Source organism: Microcaecilia unicolor, chromosome 13, assembly GCF_901765095.1.
Source record: "Microcaecilia unicolor chromosome 13, aMicUni1.1, whole genome shotgun sequence".
Taxonomy (NCBI): Eukaryota; Metazoa; Chordata; class Amphibia; order Gymnophiona; family Siphonopidae; genus Microcaecilia; species Microcaecilia unicolor.
The window spans coordinates 67,286,170-67,305,017 of record NC_044043.1 but is presented as its reverse complement, the minus strand read 5'-3'; the positions used below and the strand labels follow the sequence as shown (position 1 = coordinate 67,305,017).

The 18,848-nt window shown below is 49.6% G+C and overlaps 1 protein-coding gene across 3 annotated transcripts in view; it reads right to left on the bottom strand.

Annotated features, from left to right (window-relative positions):
- RERE (arginine-glutamic acid dipeptide repeats) overlaps positions 1-18,848 on the bottom strand; it is a 569,568-nt gene that overhangs the window by 318,953 nt on the left and 231,767 nt on the right. The window lies entirely within an intron of this gene.

Genomic DNA, 18,848 nt, shown 5'->3' with positions numbered 1-18,848 from the left:
ACCCACCAGGATTACCCTGCCGGGATGCTTTGCCACCCGGTCTAGCACCCTGCCCAACATGGGCCAGGGCGGGAACACATAGAGAAGCTCTTGTGTCGGCCACTGTTGGAGAAGAGCATCTACTCCCAGGGATCGAGGGTCCCGTCCTCTGCTGAAAAAGCGCGGCACTTGGCAATTGGCCGATGACGCCATCAGATCTAGGCTCGGCTGGCCCCAGCGCTTCGTGATGTCCAAGAACGCCTGAGCAGATAGCTGCCACTCTCCGGGCTCCAAGGTATGGCGACTGAGAAAGTCCGCCTTGACATTCATGACTCCGGCAATGTGGGCCGCTGAAAGCTGCTCCAGGTTCACTTCCGCCCACTGGCAAAGATTCATAGCCTCCTTGGCTAGAGGGGCGCTCTTGGTACCTCCCTGGCGGTTGACATAGGCCACAGCCGTGGCATTGTCCGACAGGACCCGTACTGGCTTCAACACCAGTACCGGGATGAACTCCAAAAGCGCCAACCGAATGGCTCTGAGTTCCAGGAGGTTGATAGACCACTTTGCCTCTGCAGGAGACCAGAGCCCCTGCGCTGTCCTTCCCAAGCAGTGGGCTCCCCAGCCCGACAACGAGGCGTCCGTCGTGACGACAATCCACTCTGGGGTCACCAGAGGCATTCCCGCAGACAACTTGTCTGTCTGCATCCACCAGCTCAGCGCCTTGCGCACTGCTGGGTCCAAGGGAAGGCGCACAGCATAATCCTCCGACATCGGAGTCCAGCGCTGCAGCAAAGAGTGTTGAAGCGGTCTCATATGAGCCCTGGCCCAGGGCACAACTTCCATCGTGGCCGTCATAGAGCCCAACAGCTGCACATAGTCCCAAGCCCGAAGGGGAGAGGCTACTAGGAACTGGTCCACCTGAGCCTGAAGTTTGACAATCCGATTGTCTGGCAGGAACACTCTGCCCACTTGGGTGTCGAATCGAACTCCCAGGTACTCCAGGGACTGAGTCGGGCGCAGCTGGCTCTTCTCCCAGTTGATGATCCATCCCAGGGAGCTCAAAAGAGCAACTACCCGGGTCCACAGCTTTGCCGCACTCTGCATAAGAGGGGGCTCGGATCAACCAGTCGTCCAGATAAGGATGGACTTGTACCCCTTCCTTTCGTAGGAAGGCCGCGATGACCACCATTACTTTGGAAAAGGTCCGCGGAGCAGTAGCCAACCCGAAAGGGAGGGCTCTGAACTGGAAGTGTCGTCCCAGGACTGCAAAACGCAGAAAGCGTTGATGAGGAGGCCAGATGGGAATATGCAGGTACGCTTCCTTGATGTCCAAGGATGCCAGGAACTCTCCTGCCTTCACTGCCGCTATAACAGAGCGGAGAGTCTCCATGCGAAAGTGCCGCACTTTCAAGGCCCGATTGACCCCTTTGAGGTCGAGGATAGGCCGGACAGAACCTCCTTTCTTTGGTACCACAAAGTAAATGGAGTAACGTCCCTTGCCAAGCTGACTTTCTGGCACCGGAACGACCGCGCCCAGGCGGATCCGATTGTCCAAGGTCTGCTGCACTGCCACAGCTTTGACCGGAGACTTGCAGGGAGAGAGTACAAACCCGTCTTTTAAGGGTCGGCAGAACTCTAGTTTGTAGCCGTCTCTGATGACTTCCAGCACCCACGCGTCTGAAGTTATTGTGGTCCACTCGCCCAGAAACGAGGACAGCCGTCCTCCAATCTGCACTGGGGCGTGGACCAAGACCCCGTCATTGGGTACGAGACCCTGGGGGAGGACCGGAGGGAGCACCTCCGGGACGGCGGTCTCTGCGAAAGGAATGCTGCTTGGGGGAGAAATTCCTCTTGAAGGAAGAGGGGGCAGAGCCCGACTTGCCCGGGCGGTACCGACGGGCTTCCTGCAACCGTCCTCTGGAGGTACCGGGACGAGTACTAGCCCGAGCCCTGACCTCTGGTAATTTCTTGCCCTTAGACGTGCCGAGATCGGTCACGATTTTGTCCAGCTCGACCCCAAAGAGCAGCTTGCCTTTAAAAGGCAACCTAGCCAGGCGGGATTTAGAGGCGTGGTCAGCAGACCAATGTTTCAGCCAAAGCCACCGCCGCGCAGAGATTGTCTGAGCCATGCCTTTCGCTGAGGCCCTCAAGACATCATACAGCAAGTCTGCCAAATAGGCTAAGCCCGATTCCAGGGCCGGCCAATCAGCCCTCAAGGAATGATCCGAGGGGGAAGCCCGCTGCACCATAGTCAGGCACGCCCTGGCCACATAGGAGCCGCAAACTGAGGCCTGCAAACTTAAAGCAGCCGCCTCAAAGGACGACCTTAAGGCCGCCTCCAATCTTCTGTCTTGGGCGTCCTTTAGGGCCGTGCCACCTTCCACCGGCAACGCCGTTTTCTTAGTCACCGCAGTGATTAAAGAATCCACGGTAGGCCACAGATAGGCCTCACGTTCACTCACAGCCAAAGGATAGAGGCGGGACATAGCCCTAGCCACTTTAAGGCTCGCTTCTGGGACATCCCATTGAGCCGAAATTAAGGTGTGCATGGCATCATGCACGTGGAAGGTTCTAGGCGGGCGCTTCGTCCCCAGCATAATGGCAGAGCAAACAGGGGCTGAGGGAGAGACGTCCTCCGGAGAGGAAATCTTCAAAGTGTCCATGGCCTGTAACAACAGGTTGGGCAAATCCTCTGAGCTAAAAAGCCGCGCTGCAGAGGGGTCATCCGCTCCATCCGAGCGGGGATCCGTCTCCTCCAAGGAATCCGCAAAGGACCGTTGGGAGACCTCAGACACGCTGCCCTCATCTACATCGGAGGAGACAAATTCCTCCAAGGCCTGGGAATCAACCCGAGGGCGTTTACCTCTGGGAACCTCAACCTCTTTACCAGACGAGGGAGCAGGGGCAGCGTTGTGCATGAGGAAGGCCTGATGCAGCAGCAAAACAAACTCGGGGGAGAAATCCCCCAGACTGTGCACTTCCGCAGTCTGGGCAACAGCCCTAGACGCACCCTCAACCGGCGCTCGCAATAGCGGGGGAGAGACATGCTGCGCATCCAAAATGGCGTCCGGCGCGAAACTCCGCGAAGGAGCCGCGCGGGAAGAACGGCTCTTAACTTTAGCCGCTTCTGTGCCGTCGCCCAAATTAAGGGCGTTCATGGCATTAATGTCTCCAACCTCAAGGGCGGCCCAAGAAGAAGCCGTCCGAGCCGCGTGGCCGGCCAAGATGGCGGAGGCGAGGAGCGGGGGATGGGCGTTTATGGCGGGAAAAACCGCCACGCCGGAAGGACCGGGACATTCATCGGTCACGAAACTGTCACCCAACAAGGGCGAATCAGGCTTGAAGACCCCCGCATCCCCTCTAGAAGCGCTCAAGCGACCCGGGGAGCGACCCTTTGCGCCCTCGCCCTCCGACGCCATATGCCACGAGGAGAAGAATCGGGGAACCCCCTGCCCGCTAGAAAAAGGTAAAAATTACCTGCTGTCCGCTCCGAGTTGTAACGACCTGGTGTCCCAGTGAGTAGCTGCAATAGACGCTTAAATAAACGTCGAAATAAACGCCTTTAAGGACGTTCAAAATTTTTTTTTTTTTTTTTTTTTTAAACGGAGCCAGCGGGAGGGGGGAGAAAAGGAGGGACCTGGCACCACCAGGTTTGCACTTGCTCAAAAGAGCCCTCAACCCCAGGCACTCAACAAAACCTAAAAATTAGGCTTGGAGGCCTAGCCAGAGCTGCTGCTGTGTGTGACCACCACCTGCTGAGATAGAGAACATACTGGGGAGTTTCCGGCAGCACATGACCACATATAGGGAGGCAAAAGTTTGCGCTCTATCTCCACCTGCTGGTAGATGGACACAACCCACCAGTCTATGGATTGATCAGCTTGATGATATGGAAGCATCCTTTAAGTCCAGAGAGCACAGCCAATCATTCTCCTGAATAATGGAGTGAAGGGTGCCCAAGGAAACCATCCTGAACTTTTCTGTCTTTCACCAGGAATTTGTTCAGGGCCTTAGGTCTAGGATGAGATGCATCCCCCATTTTCTTGGGCACAAGAAATACCTGGAGTAGAACCCCTGCCCTTCCTCCCCTGGTAGAATGGGTTCAACTGCATGGGCCTTTAGAAGAGCGGAGATTTCCTCTGCAAGTACCTGCTTGTGCAGAAAGCTGAAGTGAGAGGCTCTCTGTGGACAATTTGGTGGTCTCCGACACCAATGCAGGGATAACCATGATGGATTATTTGATGAACCCACCAGCCATTGTTCCTGGAAAAAAAATTCATCCTTCAGCCTCTCCCTTACCAGCAGGTCACCCAGGACAGTCTCTTTTACAGTGGCTATAATCTGCTGGAGCCAGTCAAAAGCTTGTCCCCAGCGTGCACAGGGGAACTGGCTGGGCCTTGGGCGCATGCTGTTGACAAGAACAAGCGCACCGGATCTGAGCCTGCTGAGGCTGGCAAGGAATGTACCTATGCCTCAGAGTAGTAGAAACTCCTCTTTGACTTGCCCAAAAACCTCCTAGATGAAGAGGAAGGTGCAGAAGACATCCGGGCAGAAGAGAATGTCAATAGTGTCAGTTTCTTAATGAGGTTGGCGATCTCCTCCACCTTGTCTCCAAAAAGGTTCTCTCTCCAGCACGTGGCATCTGCCAAACCTCTGTGGATGGCAAGGTCCAAGAGAAACAAGCCATGAGAGTCTGCAGTGAGACAATTCGAAAATGTTCCCCGCTCAAGTCCCCTGAGAAAGCGAGAGCGAAACAAGCGCTTGTCAGGACCAGCTGAGCTTGAAAGATAAGTGGAACAATAGCAGATTATTGCTCATTGAACTGTTAGTCGTTTTGGGAAATAGAGGCTATAATTGCTGAATAATAGAGCAAAGAGAAAAAAACAAAAAATAAAAAAATAAAAAAGTATAAATATTTTGTTGGCACATTACAGCATGTTATGCACTAAATTAAGGTAGGAGGAGGTTTTTGAGGTCTATGATTATTTATAAATCACAAGAAAGGGACTGATACATTTCTTTTTAATTTAAATTTCTTTATTAAATTTTTTTCAAATTTACAAGATAAAGACTTATAAATCGGTAACCCAGCAATATAATTACAGAGATTGCATTATTCCTGATATACAAAAGAAAATATTCCCAACTTCACTTAGTTTTGCATTCTCAAGAAATATTATAAACAATAAGAAAATATAATTTGCTTTCTTAGACCACAATCCTAAATGGGGGTAAGGAGAAAACTATTTTAAGGAGAAATAAGGCATTTGTTATAGATGTAAATGGCCTGACTCAAAAAAAACCCCTATTATTATACTATTACTTAATACTCCACAAGCTCTATCTGGTCAGTTTCTTACTATCTATAAATGCTTTAAGCTGATCTGGCTCAAAAAAGATATATTTATTTCCCAGATATTTAATACAGCATTTGCATGGATAAGCTAACACAAATGTAGCGCCCATTGTTTTAATCTCCTCTCTATAAACTAGAAAAGCTTTCCTGCGATCTTGTGTAGACCTTATCACATCTGGAAAAATCCAGATTTTTTGTCCGCAAAAAGTTCTATTTGAATTCTTAAAATAGAGTCTAAGTAGCGCCTTCGCGTCTTGCTCGAAGACAAATGATACCAAAAGCGTCCTTCGGGTAGGTACTTCTGACAAAGACTCTTCCAGAAAGGCCGATATATCTTGCAAATTCAATTCAGGAGTCTGATTATTTACTGTTGGATTCACCTTGGGTTGTTTGGATTCAGGCAAGTAGTAAATGTTATTAATCGGTGGAATGGCAGATTGAGGATAAGCAAGAACTTCCAGAAAGTATTTTTTTAGGAAATCAATCGGAGCAATTCCACTTGAAACAGGAAAATTCAATATCCGTAGGTTTAGACGTCTATTATAATTCTCAAGGTGTTCCAACTTTAAAGAGACCTTCAACTTATCTTTTACCAAGGTATCTGTTACTACATTAAGGGAGGAGATTGTAGCTTTCTGAGTAGATAGTTCAACTTTTACATTTTCAAGGGTTAACGATAAAGAATCAAATTTATTTACCAGCAAAGCCGTATCCTGGGATGTTTTTGTCACCGCAACCGTTAGTTGTTGTATAGCTGACCAGATAGATTGTAGAGTCACCGCCTGGGGAGCTACTAACTCCCTGTTCATATCATCTGCTTCCCGTGGCAAAGCGCCACTGTCTGAAGGCCTCTGGTCTCCGACTTCCAGTTCCATCGTACCTTCCACGCCTGGCTGAAGAATAGCAGGACAAGGCGGTGGATTAAGCTCCGGTGGGGATAATGATGTCTCGATTCCTAATGGAGACGTCGCTCCTTCGACTGGTCCAAACGCGGGATCCCTCTCACCGGTATTCACTGGGGTACTAGAGACATATCGCAGAAGCGTTTGCTGACCGGGGGTAGGTATTCGGGCCGGCAGTGGTAGACCCTTTACTACCCCCTTTCTCTTTGTATGCGGCATGTGTTAAAGTTGCTGAATCTAGAAGTAAGCAGGAGAACTTCAGCTTATGCGACCGCGAAGTCTCAGCGTCGAGCCGCCATCTTGACTCCTCCCCCTTCCCCCTTCAGGCACTTGCCCACAGGCAGGCACCGGACTGATACATTTCTGAGTCGTTATTTAGCATCAGATCCCTGTGATTTACGAGACCCCCTTTTTCCTCGTTTAAAGACATCTGCACATATTGGACAGGAAAAAAACAGTTATTGAAATAGTCTACTCTGTTGATGCACATTTTGGAGGTAGTGTAGACAATTGCAAGCCAGTATAGTTTGTTTATAAGTATCTTCTTGGGAAGGACAGGGACCCACAGAAGGAGCTACCAGTTCCTCACCTGAACATCCTTTAGGATCTGGTGAATAGGGAACATCAAAGCTTCTCTAGGAGGAGATTCGTAGCCCAGGACCTCGAACCTCTCAGCCCTGTGCTTGCCCACCATCTCCAAATGAATGGGAACAGCAGCTGCCATTTCCTGCACAAACCCTGGGCAAGAAATAGAAAGGTTGTGAGGTGGAGACTTACTCCTTTCTTCTGGAGGAGAGGTGTCAGATAGGATACCACAGGACTCCTCCTCCAAGATGTACTGTGGATCTTCATCAGCTTCCCATGAGCACTCCTCATCGGTGTCAGCAAACAAATCGTCACCGGACGGCAGAGACTATGCTTTCCTCGATGCAGAGGAACCATGTCCCTGAGAGGAGCATCAAAGTGTCAGCTCCATCCTCAACTCCAGCAAAGTTTCCTCCACCAACGTCATGGGGATGCCAGCACAGATGACTGTTGACACTGGTGCTGCATACAACACTGGTGTGGGAGACCTTACCCCAGGCTGAGGGCCTTATGGGACAGCAACAAGAGGTATAGCTGGTGCAATCACCCCCGACGCTGATGCACATTGCTGTAAGAACCCAGTCAATAGCTCAGGAAGCATGGCCCAGATACGCTCATTGAGACAGGCCATTGGGAAAGGCTGGGATGTTGGTTCAGAGATAGACTGCTAAACTGAAAGGGGTCAAGATGGATGTCTGGTCCTGGCTGCGTGGAGACCCTCGCATCGGAACCTCTTGTATGAAGGGGGAGTGGGGTTCTCCTGGCACTAACGCTTCTGCAGGACTGACGGAGCTCCCAGCAACATGTATCGAGGGGGATCAATGTCAATGCATCTTGACTTTCGCCCGATGTCTGTCATTGATGCTCCTCGGTGCCACGTTGCCTCGGGGTCAGGTCTGATGCTGACAAGTCCTGGGGGCCCTGTAAAGTGGCCGGCATCAAGGCATGTGGAGACCTACTCGATGTGCGTCCACTCCCAATTTCTAAGACAGGCCTCTCAGCCATACACACACTGATGTAACCCCCATCAATGCCAATACAGACGCCAAGGTTTCGGACCTGGCTCCAAAACGTTTGGGTTCTTTCCTTCATACAAAGGCAAAGAACCCAGCTGGAAAGGGTATGTTCAGGCCCCAAACACTGAAGACATCAAGAATGAGTGCCTTTGCCAGAAATGGTCCTATTGCACCAGCTACAGTGCTTAAAGTCACTGGGAACCTTTGATGACATAGAAGGGAAAACAGCCGTGGCCAAATCAAACAGCTCGATAGTGACTGAAAAAAAGGGGAAAGCACCGAAAAAATACAGCCCAACCAAGGCTCAGGCCTAAGTAGGCCTACCGAGCACAGTAAAAACAAAGAAAACTTAACATGGGGAAAACTCAAGCTAAAACTATAAGGAAAGGGAGAAGATAATTTTCCAACAAAAATCAGGGCAAAAGACCCTAAAGGATAGGCACAAAAATGAAAAAGCACTGCTCACATACCAGACGCTGTGAGGAGCATGGGACAATCGCATTCTCTCTTCAGTATGGATAAAAACAGACTGATGGTCCTGCACTCTTGTGGCAGGCGGGAAGGCACTCGTGCATGTGCAATGGGGACACATACTTTAAAAAAAAAGGGAAAATTAGGTTCTTACCTTGGTAATTTTCTTTCCTTTAGTCACAGCAGATGAATCCATTAACTGATGGGTTGTATACACCTACCAGCAGATGGAGATAGAGAACACTGAAAAACCATAGTGCCTCTTGGACGGCTAGCCCCAACTGCCTTCAGTATTTGAGATTTCCAAAGCAGAGTGAACCATAAAGGTATAATAACATAAACTTTCCTCACAGCGAACAAACGCCCCAGAACAGGAGCAATAACCATACAAAAGAGGGATGAACTCAACCTCCTGTAGTAGAACATCATGTAGAAATTTTGAGAACTGGTATCCAACTTCTCCCAATGAGATCTATATCTGCATGAAAGCTCTGAACAAAAAAAAAAAAGTCAGACAGGGAGGGATCATGGATTCATCTGCTGTGACTAAAGGAAAGAAAATTACGAAGGTAAGAACCTAATTTTCCCTTCCTTGTCATCAGCAGCAGATGAATCCATTAACTGATGGGATGTACAAAAGCAATCCCTACGTAGGGTGGGAACAGGCCACACTGCGAGCAAGCACTTGTGCTCCAAAAATAGCATCCTGCTTCGCTGCAACATCCAGCCTTTAATGCCGGACAAATGAGAGCTGAGAAGCCCAAGTAGCCGCACTACAGATCTCTTGAAGAGAGAGTGCACCCGTTTCAGCCCGCGAGGAAGACATCGCTCTCGTGGAATGTGCCTTAAACGCTTCAGGCGGAGACCGACCTGAAAGCAGATACGCAGCAAAAATGACTTCCTTGAGCCAACGGGCTATAGTGGCCTTAGACGCCGGGCCTCCACGCCACGCCGAGGACCTGACAAGACAAACAGGTGATCAGAAGTCCTGAAGTCATTTGACATCTGTAGATACTGCAACAGCGCCCTGCGGACATCCAGAAGATGTAACTGCCCAAAGGAGTCCGGGAACTCTTCCCTAGAAAAAGGAAGGAAGAAAAATTGGCTGGTTCAGGTGAAACGCTGAAACCACCTTAGGCAGGCAGGAAGGAAGGCACTGTACGTACCGTTACTCCAGACTCCGAGAATTGCAGAAAAGGGTCCCGACAGGACAGCGCCTGCAGCTCAGACACACGTCTAGCCGATGTCATGGCCACCAAAAAGACTGTCTTGAGAGTCACATCCTTCTCCGAAGCTCGCTTAAGCAGCTCTAAGGGCGAACACTGAAGAGCCGTCAACACCAGCCCCAAGTTCCAGGCCGGACAGGGCAACCGGACAGGAGGACGGAGCCTAAGCACCCCTCTGAGAAATTGGGCAATGTCCGGATGAGCAGCAAGGGACAAGCCAGCGACTTTCCCTCAATAGCATGATAATGCTGCCACTTGCACCCGCAGGGAATTGTAAGCCAGGCCTTTTTGTAAGCCCTCCTGCAAAACGTCCAGCACTGTCAAGACTGTAGCCCGCGTGGGAGTGATCGCCTTTGAAACACCCCACGCCTCAAATTTGCGCCAGATCCGAGCATAAGCTGCGGAGGTGGACCACTTGCGGGCCTGCAAGAGAGTAGAGATGACCTTGTTAGAGTAGCCCTTGTCTCTCAATAGCCAGGCCATAAGACCAAATCGGCAGGGATCCTCCATAGACACCGGACCCTGAACCAACAGGTTCGGCACCAGGGGCAAAAGAACAGGAGCGTCCACCAGCATCCGGCAGAGATCCACATACCATGGACGCCTTGGCCAATATGGAGCGATGAGAATCACCAGAACTTGGTGCTGTCGAATCCGCAGTAGGACTCGTCCTATCAGGGGCCAAGGAGGGAACACATACAGGAGCTCCGAGGGCCAGGGTTGAGCCAGAGCATCCAACAACCCCGCCAAGTGAGGATCTCTCCTTCTGCTGAAAAAGTGAGGTACTTTGGTGTTTGCACTTGACGCCATTAGATCCATTCCGGGAGTCCCCTGTTTGGCACAAATCTGAAGAAAAACTTCTTCTGCCAGTTCCCATTCCGCCAGGTCGATTTGATGCCTGCTGAGAAAATCGGCTTGCACGTTGCTCTGACCTGCTATGTGAGCTGCCGACAGAAGCTGCAGGTGTAGCTCGGCCCAGTGACAAATCTGGGCAGCCTCCGCAGCCAGGGCCCTGCACTGAGTGCCTCCCTGACGATTTATGTATGCCACCGCTGTCATGTTGTCTGACAGAACCCGGACAGCCAGCCCCTTCAGAGTCTTTTGAAAGGCCATAAGAGCCTGGAATATCGCTCTCAGTTCCAAGCAATTGATGGACCACCCCGCTTCCACGGGTGTCCACAGACCCTGAGCATAGCTTCCCTGGCAATACGCTCCCCAGCCCAGAAGGCTGGCATCTGTTATCACCAGGCACCAAGAAGGAAGCACAAGAGGCATTCCTTGGCGCAGCATCCTGTCGGACAGCCACCACTCCATACTGAGCCAGGCCGCAGGGAGCAACGTTAATCTGCATTGATATTCTTGGGACATCGGAGACCATTGTTGAAGCAGGGCAATCTGCAGAGGCCTCATATGCACTTTCGCCCAAGGCACCACCTCCAAGGTGGCCGTCATCGACTCCAGCAGCTGGACAAAGTCCCAAGCTCGTGGGCAAGGCATCCGCAGGAGCAGACGAACCTGATTCTGAAGCTTGCACTGCCTTTGATCGGGGAGAAAGACAAACCCCGATGCTGTGTCGAACCGGACCCCCAAATACTCGAGAGACTGAGAGGGGGGTCAGGTGACTTTTGGGTATATTGACCACCCAGCCTAGCGCCTGCAGGACTGCCACCACTCTGGCTGTGGCAAGACGACTCTCGGTTGCCGAATCCGCTCTGATGAGCCAGTCGTTGAGATAAGGGTGAACTCTGATACTCTCTCGCCTGAGACAGGCAGCTACAACCACCATTACCTTGGAAAAGGTATGGGGAGCTGTGGCTAGGCCGAAAGGCAAGGCCTGAAACTGGAAATGCTTTCCCAACACCGCAAAGTGGACAAATCGCTGGTGTAGAGGCAAGATAGGAATGTGCAAATAAGCTTCTTTTAAGGTCCAGAGACGTGAGAAACTCTCCTGGCTGTACTGCCGCAAAGACGGAGCGCAGGGTTTCCATGCGAAAATGTCGTACTCTGAGAGCCTTGTTGACTCTTTGTAAGTCGAGGATCAGTCAAAGACCCGCCTTTTCAAGGCACGACAAAATTAATGGAATAGCGGCCGCAGCTGCGTTCAGCGTAAGGCACCGGGATCACCGCTCCGAGATGCAGCAAGACGTAAGATCTCCTCTACCGCTGCCCGTTTTACAGCAGTGCCGCATCGGGACTCCACAAACATGTCTCTCACCGGGGCACCGAATTCCAGTTGGTAACCTTCTCTGATCAGGTCCAGGACCCACTGATCTGAGGTAATCTTGGTCCACTCCTCTAGAAAGAGGGAAAGACGTCCTCCTATTGCAGGCAAGGAGGAGTGGACCGGCGTCCCATCATTGTGGAGGACGCCCCTGAACTCCTGGCCTTGAACCGGCCCCTGCGGAACGTTTGTCCGAGCGAAAGGAGTTCCTCTGCTGAAAACGGGCACATTGAGAAAACTCAGCAGAGCGCCCCAGGCAATACCTGCGAGCCTCACGGAAGCGAGGTCTGGAAGAGGAGGGAAACACAGAACCCTTGGAAGAAGGCCTCGACCTAACCTCAGGTAACTGCTGGGGTTTAGATTCCCCCAGGTCCTTCACAATCTTCTCCAATTCCTCTCCAAATAACATGAGGCCCCGAAAGGGTAGCCTCACCAGCCTTTGCCTAGAGGCCATGTCAGCCGCAGCCAAAGAAGGCGGCGGGCGGACACCGCCACATACATCTGTTTAGCCGAAGCTCTGACCAGATCATAAAGGGCGTCAGCCAAAAATGACAGGGCTGACTCCATCCGCAGGGCAACCTCAGAAAGGGGACCCACACCATCGGCGGGCTGTTCCACGGCCTGCTGTAGCCAGGAAAGACATGCCCGAGCTGCATAGGAACTGCAAATAGACGCCCTCAAGGCAAGGCTCACAATTTCAAAGGGCCGCTTCAGCGCGGACTCCAGCCGCCAGTCCTGCATGTCTTTCAAAGCAACCCCTCCCTCTACTGGGAGAGTGGTCTTGTCACCACCGTGACCAATGCATCCACTTTAGGCATCCCCAAAGGGGCCAAGTGCTCCTCACGCAGAGGGTAAAGCTGACCCATAGCCCTGGCCACTTTCAAAGGCCCATCGGGGTCAGACCATTGAGCAGAAATAAGCTCTTGGATGGAGTCATGCACCAGGAAGGCCCGAGTAGGCTTCTTAGTACTCGCCATCCTAAGATTAACAGAGGAGGCCTCGCCTTCAGCAGGATCATCAATCGAGAGGGCCTGCAAGGCATCAGTAATGAGGGCTGGCAGCTCGTCACAGTGGAAAATCCGGACCGCATTGGGATCATCCAAATCCAGTGGCAAACAGGCACCTCCTATGGATCATCCATCCCTGAGGGCCTGCCAGATCCCTCAGACTCCCCACAGCCCGACCACGGGGGGGGGGGGGGGGGGGGGGGGGGGGGGGGGGGGATATGCGCCACTTTCAGACGGGGAAAATACCCGTTTAGTGTGTTTCCAACACTCGGGGGAGGAAATAACCTCTGAAGCCATCCCCGGGGCATCAACACCTGTAGGGAAGCCAGGATGCAATGCAGTGTCAGACACCTGCAGCAGCGCTCTTTTCAGATTAAAAGCCTTATGCATTAAAAGCACAAACTCAGGGGAGAACAACTCACCCTCACCCTCCGCCTCCGAATTAGGAGAAACGGATGTAGGAGCTCCTCTGGCAGCCTCTAAATGAGGCGCCTCCCTGCACTCAGACTCCTTCGCAACCACGAGAGTCGAGGCATGCGGCGCTTCCAAAATGGCGCCCACTGCCAGCTCCATCAAGCGGGAAGAAACATCGCTCGCCATGCTCATTACTAGCGTGAGCGTCTAAGGAGCACGTTTTACACAGCCCCGCTGCTGATCTACGTTTAACACAACGGGAGCAGCGCTTAACTCCTTCAGCAGCCATCGTCCAACAGGACGGGAATATAGCAATAAAATGGCGGCTTCGCGCCAAAACTTACCCCGATTGGAACGGCGTCCACAGGACCTCCCCGGAGGAGCTGGGCACCACTGTCACCTCAGAGGACCGAGCCAACGAGCTCCGGTCAAGCTGCACAGAACCAGAATCACTGGAAAAAGCCTCAGAACAGCCACACAATAAAAGTGAGCTCTTTTTTTTTTTAACGCTGTGAGGAAAGTTGGAGGCAGGCAGCAACAGAGGGACTCCGGGAGGCGGGGGAAATGGGTGAGGCAGGGAAAGGGTGAACCTATATGCCTTTAAAGTGGGCACCACCAGCCACAACACCCCTGCTCAACTGGCAAAGCACAGGAGCCACCCCAGGCAGTCTGAAATCCAGGAGCTGATCAAGCTACGTCCACACCTGCTGGGAGATAGAGAAATACTGAAGGAAGTTGGGGCTAGCCGTCCAAGAGGCACTATGGTTTTTCAGTGTTCTCTATCTCCACCTGCTGGTAGACGGATACAACCCATCAGTTAATGGATTCGTCTGCTGCTGATGACAAGGAAAGGCTATTTTTTAGAAGTTTAAGCTCCAGGTGATGTGAATAATCAAGCTCATTTTCAAAGCACTTAGCCTCCTAAAGTTCCATAGAAACCTATAGAACTTAGCCTCCCAAAGTGCTTTGAAAATATGCCTCAATGTCACCCACATGTGAGAATGTGACCTGTATGTCCTCAGAGAATTGTCATTATGCTCAATGGTGCAAACTAGCACACCAGGACTCAAAATTAACTTTCTATATTTGACTATTTGACAATTCCTCCACTCTCTATCTCAGTTGATGGCACCCTCATCCTCCCTGTCTCATCTGCCCGCAACCTCGGAGTCATCTTCGACTCCTCCCTCTCCTTCTCTGCGCATATCCAGCAGATAGCCAAGACCTGTCACTTCTTTCTCTTTATCAGCAGCAAAATTTGTCCTTTCCTCTCTGAGCACACCACCCGGACTCTCGTCCACGCTCTCATTACCTCTCACCTTGACTACTGCAACCTACTCCTCTCTGGCCTCCCACTTAGCCATCTATCCCCCCTTCAATCCGTTCAGAACTCTGCTGCACGTCTTATATTCTGCCTGAACCGATATACTCATATCACCCCTCTCCTCAGGTCACTTCACTGGCTTCCGATCAGATACCGCATACAGTTCAAGCTTCTCCTTCTTACCTACAAATGCACTCAGTCTGCAGCCCCTCATTACCTCTCTATCCTCATTTCCCCTTACGTTCCCGCCCGTAACCTCCGCTCACAGGACAAATCCCTGCTCTCAGTACCCTTCTCCACCACCGCCAACTCCAGGCTCCGCTCATTCTGCCTTGCCACACCCTATGCTTGGAATAAACTTCCTGAGCCCTTACGCCAAGCCCCCTCCCTACCCATCTTCAAATCTTTGCTCAAAGCCCACCTCTTCAATGTTGCTTTCAGCACCTAACCTTTATACCTTTCAGGAAATCTAGACTGCCCCAATTTGACTGCCCCTATTTGACTGACTGTACATTTGTCCTTTAGATTGTAAGCTCCTTGAGCAGGAACTGTTCTTCTATGTTAAATTGTACAGCGCTGCGTAACCCTAGTAGTGCTTTAGAAATGTCAAGTAGTAGTAGTAGTACTATTTAACCTACCCTATAATTTACTCCATCATCTATGAACTTTAATGCAATACCACCTTGTAATCTATCATTTATGAATTTCAATGCTATACCACTTTGTATTTCTCAGATCCGGAAATGGCGATCGCCACTATAGCATGATGTAATTTACTCTATCATCTATGAACACTAATGCAATATCACTTTGTAATATACTATATCATTTACGAAATTTAATGCTACACCACTTTGTATTTATCTGATCCGGAAATGGCGTCTGTCACTACAGAATAATGTAAGCCACATTGAGCCTGCAAATAGGTGGGAAAATGTGGGATACAAATGCAACAAATAAATACATGTCCACCATCCATCTTCCCTGTGTCTCTTATTTATTCAGTCCAGCATCTCTCCTCCCTGTCCCTATCTCTACATTCTCCCCTCTCAGTGTCCCTATTCTTCCCCTTGTGTCTAGCACTGCCTCTCTGTATCCCCAGTCCCTATGCTCCCCCTTCCATGCACACCAATTTTTTCTGTGTCCTGTATCATCCCTTGCCCAGCTTATCCCCTCTCTCTTCCCCTCCAACCCAGGAACAGAATCTCTCTCTCTGTTCTGCCCTCCTCTCCAAAGTCTGGAATCTCTCTCCCTTCTTTCCTTCCTTCCTCCCTCCACTGAACCAGAACCCCTCCCTCTCTTCCCTCAACTCCCAAGTCTGATTTCTCTTTTTCTTTTTCCCTCCATTCTCCCCATGTGTACAACATATCCACATTTCTTCCCCCTCCATTCTCCTCCCACAGATTAGGCATCAATCCATTCTCCCACCCCATGCAGACCTGAAATCACCTGTTCTCTCTCCCTCAGGTGCAGATCTGGCACCAATCTCTCCCCCCCCCCCCCCCCCCCCCTCCTCATGCAGATCTGACATCAATCTCTTCCCTGCTCCCCCCCCCCCCCCAATGCAGGTCCAGTATCTCTTCCTCTGTTTCTCTTGCCCACAGCTCTTCAAATACAGTCAGCAAAGAGAACACACTACTTCCATTAGCCTTGGAGCCTTTTCTCTAATATGTTCTGCTCACCAGAAGTTGCATCAGAGAGAAAGCCCTGGGGCAGCCGGAAGGAGTGCTTCTTCCTCTCTGCCAACAACTCGTTGCTGAAAGTGGACTGCTGCAGTGGGAGTGGGGTGGGGGATAAGGGAGGGAGAGATGTCACCACGGGAGCCTGGGGGTAGCGGGGAGGCAGATAGAGGGATGCCAGACTCTTGGGAAATGAGACGGGAGTGGGAGCTGCAGGACCACAGGGACAAGGAGCCTGAGGCACACACACAAAAAAATGTTTTTATTTTGCTCCTGCCAGTTTTAAGGGTCTGCCGGCAGCTGGCAACCCTAAATGGGAAACATCCTAACCAGATATATCAACTCAGCAGTCACACAAACACACTCTTGGACCAAGGCACTGTTCTCTTAACTCCCCAACATGTCAAATCCTTGGACAAACATATAGAAATCAGAACTCACTGATAGGGGATAGAAGGAAAAACAGAAAACCCAAACCCAGAGTAACTCACCCAGGCATACCTCACATCAAACAATATACAGGAGACTGTAGTTCCTGTGCAAGAATGTGACTCCACTAAATATTTAGGTGCCTTTCTTTGCTTATGGGTTGTTTTTTGTTTTGGAGGGGGTTCATCATTTAGAGCTAATCATTACTGCATAGGATACCTCCTTTCTCCTTCTAGTCTCTTCACATTCTTCCTTCCTGTCCTATAAAAATGACATTCTTTCGTTTACTTGTTTAATAAACCAGTAGAACAAGTACAGAACAATTTCAAAGCTGAGCAACAACAATCAAAAATCATCCCCAACAAACCCGTTACCCCCACTCCTTTCCCCCCACATGTAAACCAGTGTTTATCTATCCGAGGCGCTAAGGATTGGGACAAATCGCTAGGTCTAATATCGCCGCCAAAGTTTAGAAAACAGCTAAGCGTCCCCATCGCAAAGCAGACTTTTGAAAAAGAAAGTCCAATTTGCAGAGAATTTGAGGCATGGGTAGCAAGGCTTGCTGTTGCCAAGCCTGGGCCAAATACAGCATTCCATTCTCTTTTTAAGAATTTTTTGTGTTGCAAACCACCTAGAAGGCTTCAATGGGTGGCATGTCAAATTTTAAATAAACTTGAAAACAATATCAAGGTCTCAAACGTAGTTGAAGCTGATGCACTTGACTATACCCATTGATTTACAGACAATTTTAATGTGCTCTACTAGACCAATCTTGACAACAGAAGCATCAGATTTTATTGCTGTTAATACCCTAAGCAATTACTGTAACGCAGGAGGAACCTCTGCCCAGAACAGCAGAGAATTGTAATCTCTACTGCAGACAGCCAAAATATAGACATGAGTGGTATATTTGTGCACATTAATTGGCATAACTAGGATCACAGAGAAATTAGAAAACCAGTAAAGTATAGGGAATGGGGCACAGAGAGAGCACAGATAAACTGGTGGAAGATTATTCCTATCACCTAGCAAAGCCAATGAGCAGGGAATCCCATTTAAAAAAAAAAAAAAAGGAAAGTTGCAGATACCAAAAATGGCACTGTACTTGGCACTGCAAATGCTATCTGTGTTAGCTATGAAGCTAGGAAACAAATGGACCAAGGGGAAACAAAACGCAGCAAATATTTCAATCTGGGTAAAATTGGGATAAGTACCATCCATCTCCCTAGACTAAGGAAATGAATGCTACACAGCAGTGAATTCTATGGTTCCACTTACTGTTGCCTAGAGTATTTCCGTTTTTCCCCAAATCCACATATGCCAAATCATATACATTTTAATAAAATGTAAACACTAAACTTTAATTTGCAGAAAAATATGTAATATAACCAACACCAATTCATACGTGCTTGCTGTTACTCACATCTTGGGGAATAAGGCATGCTACACTGGAAATATTTTTACACAAAATATGTTGGTGTATTGCAATGTAAGTATCCTGTGACCTTTGGCCTCAGGTTTGTTTGATGATATTCCATTAAGACAGGGATCAGAAGAATATTACATATACACATATGTAACACCATTAAAGGAATATCCAGAATGTTGAGGTTTTATATTTTATTGATATATGGACATGATGATGAGTTTATGTTCTATTCTCCAACTTTTAAGATACTAGTGCTGCAGCTGATCCAGGCTCAACTTCTCAGGGATCCCAACTGAGTTCTCCACATCACAGTGCTGTGGCCTAAGTCAAATGGCCATCTCTCAGATACTACTTTTACCAACTGTCAAGTCTCCACATTTGTAATGCTGAAATATAATTTCCATAGAGTGTCCAGAGGCAGTGCTAGCAACTCAGCCATGAAATTTAGTCTCCCTGACCAGACCATTATTATGGAACCATTTACTTGGATACTTGCGCATATGTGCAAATTTGACACAATTAAAATTTTTTTTAAAAAACATACCTTTTACTTGTTGCATTTCCCTGATGGGTATGGCGGGCAGAAATTATGATGAGCAGTTATTTCAGTGCCACTCAGCATACTTTTTTGTTAGGATATAATTTGTTGGTGAGTTAGAACGTGATGCTTTTATTTTTTAATGAATATTTTTACTGTGATCCGCTTAGTTGTAGGTGGAATAAAAATGGGAAAGCAAAGGCCGTTTAGCCTGCTTCATTCAAGTACAACAGGGAAAGAACCGATATCCAACTGGTCCTGGGCACAAAACA